Source organism: Convolutriloba macropyga, chromosome 9 (assembly GCF_964194025.1).
Source record: "Convolutriloba macropyga chromosome 9, txConMacr16.3, whole genome shotgun sequence".
NCBI lineage: Eukaryota > Metazoa > Xenacoelomorpha > Acoela > Convolutidae > Convolutriloba > Convolutriloba macropyga.
Window position 1 is genome coordinate 36,983,122 of NC_134476.1, and position 5,216 is coordinate 36,988,337.

Below are 5,216 nucleotides of genomic sequence, written 5' to 3' on the forward strand. Positions count from 1 at the left end.
GCCCCCAAGCATAGTGGGTGCACATTAATAGCAACCAACAAACGCATGTGCCATAAAATGAATTACCATACAATAGCACATGCTCCGTAACAGGGGAGCATAACGTACTCGGGGGCACAAATGGAAAAGATCCCATTTCTGCTATATCAATATATTGCATTTTATACAGTTGTCTTTGATTCTTTCAAAAAACAAGAACAGAACTCTCTTTCCTCAATAAAAATTTGCAGAGGAGTATACAACACTGGCAAAAACAAGTTTTGAAAAAGATCAGTGGTGGAAAAACTTCTGGAGAAAAAAGATTGAAACAAAAAAGAATAGGACCCTGAATTCAATGCGACTTCAATCGACATGTGCTCAATTAGTTGAACTGTGCAATTGTACAATCGATTTCGAAAGAAAAGCAGGTTTTTACATTTTAAGTACTTCTAGATCTGACACTGTATACAGGAAGATCTGGTATTCTAAATCTTGCACGTGCGTATTTCAATATATCGGTTGTAGACTGAATCAAGCACGTGCAAGTACTAAAATGCTAAGTCTGCATAATTTCTGAATTGGCAAAGCCAGATGTTCGTATTTTCTAAGCTAGACTTCGCTAGACTAAGAAAATTGTGTTTCGATAAAGGTTACTTGATCCTAGCATCATTATCGGGTCCTGGCTTCTTTCCCGCGTGATTTTTCTAATGTAGTAAAATTTCTACACATTGGAAAAGTTTACAGTTTGCAATTACCGAAAGTATTTCGACTCTTGTTTTTATAGACCTCTTTAAGAGGAATACATAACTCCTTTTTAGAACAAGTGATCCGCTTAAATAAACTACAGACCAATTCTAGTAATTAGAACTCTGAGTGAAAGTTCTGATAGTTTAAACCACAAAAAAATAAACAAAAATATCTGGGATTGTATAACCAAAAAGATCCAATGGCTTTGCCATTTTTTAAACCAGAGTCATTAAAATAGAAACGCAAAACAAAGAAACCTATTTGCCTCACTCTAGCCAAAGCCATAATCATATTAGCCCACATGAGTTTTGAGAAACAAATACAAGGTTTAAATTGGCTATACAATTGGACACTTTGCCAGAAATATCTCTTCTGTTAGGAAAGGAAGCCATCAAAACGGAATGATATATATAGATTGGGGAATATTTAACCGTGAAGTGGCTCAAGGAACTGTCGTGGGTCTGATTTTTAATAATGTGTAACAAATATTCCTCTTAGTAGAAAATGGAAAACTACGAAGTTTTAAAATTCGCAGATGCCACAACTTGTATATCTTACTCCAAGTCTATTAGGGAACAACTAATAGAAACGAAGGATTGTTTTCAAAAAATCATTAAATATGTGAGACGGATAATGTTAACTTTAATTAGAGATGGTCCAAAGTTTTTGTTTATCCAAGAAAATATTAACCGAAAATTTTAGGAATTTGTTAAATTCTTGTGATATTAGATTAACCATTTTTGTAAGAAATCAAACCCCGTTAAAAGTCCGAATGCTATTTTTTTTTCAATCAGTTGTCTGATAATCTTTCAGTTTTAGTAAAATTTCTTCCAATTTTTGCGAGGAACATCACTTCAGAGCATTTGGGCATTTTCTTTGCGGTAGTTGATTTTGCCACACGCGTATTAAAATTTACAGTGCAATAGATCCACTATTAAAATATAAAATTTTACTTGCCGGTCTTTTTGAAAAAAATCATTTTTGTGAATGTTTTCAAAAAATTAACTAAATCCTATAAAGAAAGCAGCCGAAATATTTTTAAAAACGTGTTTTAGAATCTTGGGAAATGTGCAAGGAGTTGAATTTCCAAAAAAAACTCATTTTTCCCGCACAGGCCAAAAAAGTCAAAGTAACTTGAGAGTCTGATCAGTAATCAGAAAACTATCAGGAAAATGGAAAAAATTCACAATAGAAATTGCAACTAAAATTCAGAAATTAAATAGAAAAATGATCAAATTATATGAACATTTTCAATAGTTAGACAGTAACAAAGTTTTAGAACATCAGTTTTTTGTAATGGCCTCACATACCAGCAGTTGCTACGAGTGTACTGGCATATCTAGTATATAGGCCGATACCTGCTTTAGCTTACCAATATGACCATCATCATTCAACATCAAAATCACCATCATCACAAACATTAAAATACAGCCCCACACAAACAAGGAAATTGCTCAAAATTTTATCAATTTTTTTTAAAAGTCTGTTGAAAAAGCCCTGGCATTACTTAATCTTCTTCAGTAAAAAGAATAGCTTTAGGTTAAAGATATTCCAATTAATTTTCGCTACAACCAAGACAGCTTTTGAAAACTTTGTGGAAAATTCAGCTCTACAAAAGTTCTCTCTCCACGCAAAGTTATCACCAGCCAAACACTTCCAGAGTTCTCTCTGAAAATTTCAAAAAAAATTATTGCATTGTTCAGATTTGGCCAAATTAGGATGACGGGATCTTTCATTGTTTTCACACAGTTATAGCCAATAATAGGAGAACTGAAATTGTGATAATGCTAAGACCCATATATTTTATGTTTATGACGAGACGGCATGTTCAATAGTTTGTCATAAATCTATGCTCTGTTGTTTTGCTGAAGTCAATTTGCTAAATTTTGTGTGCTGTCTATGTAAAGGTAATGAATTTTCGTTACTAAACGCGTGTTGAATTTTTACAGGGAGGACTCAAAACGAAAAAAAGTTTGCACTCTCAGAAGTTAAGACGTGAAATTTCAAACGTTGACAAAAAACTTAACTATTTAAAACCCTCGAAAAAGCAGTTTTTGAGTATTAGCGAATATTTTATTATTTTTTGTGCTTTTCAATAAAGAAAATATTTTTAATTGTAATTTCTGTGCTTGAAGGTCTCACTAATGATACCCCTCAAAAATCGAAAACTTGAGAAAGAAGTATTGGTTACGTGATTCTGATGAAGTTACTGAGAAAGTTTGACATTAATCGAGAACCTAAAACAGTTCGAGCTATTTGCCAGAGATCCGAAGTGACATTAGTAGAGCCACGTAACTATTTGAAACAAGCGTCGCGCAAGTTCAGTCAAATACATTTCATTCCCAGAGATGGTTCCCATTTCTGATTGCGAAAAGAATATAACTTTCAGGTTCTATACCCCATCAAAGAGTTACACCTACGACAATTAATTGTCTTCTTGTGCCATCATGCTGGTCACCATTTTGGAGATAAGATCTCAAGTGATCTCAGGTGATAAATCCTATAATTGCATAAAACTCGGGAAAGTCATTTTTGCAGACAATCAGTCCTTTTCTTTTCCTAATGAATCTTTTTTGATGAACCATTTTTGACTTTTTGACTTTTGAATCACTTTTGGGATCTTTTCCGTTTATGCCCCAAAACTTAGCGGGTGCATATTATTTTCAACCCCCAGTTCATGTGCCATATCTTTAAATAATGATTTACCATTTTTCTGTAACATTAGCACATGCTCTTTAACCGGGGGAGCACACGTACCTGGGAGGGGGCACAACCGGAAGTGATCCCATTTCTGTTGTTTGTATATATTGCATTTTATCCAATTGTCTTTGATTTTTTTCGAAGACTAACAGGTTATTTTTTCTCACTAAAAGATGTCCAACGTGCATACAACTCTGGCAAAAAAGACTTTTGAAAAACATCAAAGGTTGCAAAACATCTGGAGAAGATTGATTGAAGTAAAAAAGGATCGGATCGATCGACATGTGCAACTTCGAGCTATGCAACTTCGATTGACATGTGCTCAATTAGTGGTTCTGCATGTAAGAAATGTTTGTTCGATATCGAATGAAAACCACGATTTTACATGTTTCAATACTTTAAGATCTGGCACTAAGTAAAATATTTTCTGGATTTCCATAATCTGGCATTTTTAAGATCTGGCATTCTACAGCCTGCACGTACGTGTTTCAATATATCGATCGTAGTTCGAATTAAGCAAGTGCTAGTCCTAAAATGCTAGATCTGCGCAATTTCAGATTTTGCAAAGCCAGATGTTCATATATTCTAAGCCAGACTTCAAACTAAGAAATTCGGGATTCGATCAAGGTTACATGACTCCTGTAAAAGTTTCTCAAAACACGCAGTTGCAAGTTTTAAAATGCTAAAAGTCAGCATTGACAAATTTTCCTGTATAGATAGCCAGAAACTGACCTCTATGAGAATTTGGTTTTTTCAACACTGCCAGTTGAGTTTTTTAAGTATGGGTTAAGTGAATCCCAAGAAGTCAACAACAAATTTGAGAACAAATAACTTCGCAGTTCTAGCAAGCTTCTAGCAAGCATTTTGAAGTGGTTTTAGCAAAATTATGTAATTTTGCTTGAATCACGCAGCTCACAAGTTTTTGGAAAATGCGCTGCATTTAAGAAAATCCTTCCTTCTAGAACCGGCTGCAACTCGGATCTGGCAGAAAAATTGCTCGGGTGTTTTTAAAACAGTATGACGTCACTATGCAGAAAGCACATCGAAATTCTGGCATGAACATCTGAACCCGATACGCAGATCACTATATGTGCCAGTTCTCAATGTAAAGTCAGAGTCACCTAACCTTAGCATCAATATCGGGTCCTGGCTTCTTTCCTGCGGGGTTTTTGAAATGTAGTAGAATTTCTACCTAATGGAACGCGCTTACAGTTTGCAATTACCGAAAGTGTGTCGACTATTGTTTTTCTAGATCTCTTTAAATGGAATATATAACACCAAATTAGAACAAGTGATCCGCTTAAATTAGAAAACTACAGACCAATTCTAGTAATTAGAACTCTGAGTGTTGAAGTTTTGATAGTTTAAACCATATTAACAATAAACAAAAACATCTGGGAATCAGAGTCAGCTAACCTATATCTATGAAATATGTCAAAACATGATTGTCTGAAAAAAACGCTTATTACAGAGCCTCATTGTTACATCATAAATTCAATAATTTCTAACAGTATAATGAGCGTTCCGTCTCAGTCTTTGCGGTCAGTCGAATCTCGTTTCCATTTTTTGTTCAAACCTAGGCCAGTCGCACCTGCCTTTCTGTTCAAATTGGTAATACAATAGGCGAATATAGGAATGTATACAGGAATCATAAGTATGTACAAAAACAAAACACGTGATGCTGTTATTGTTTAATGGGTTATGCCGTAGTTATGACTGAATGCACTGGATGGATTAATCGAATATTGAATTGAAATGGGGGGGGGGGACTTCTTTATCGTATACACACA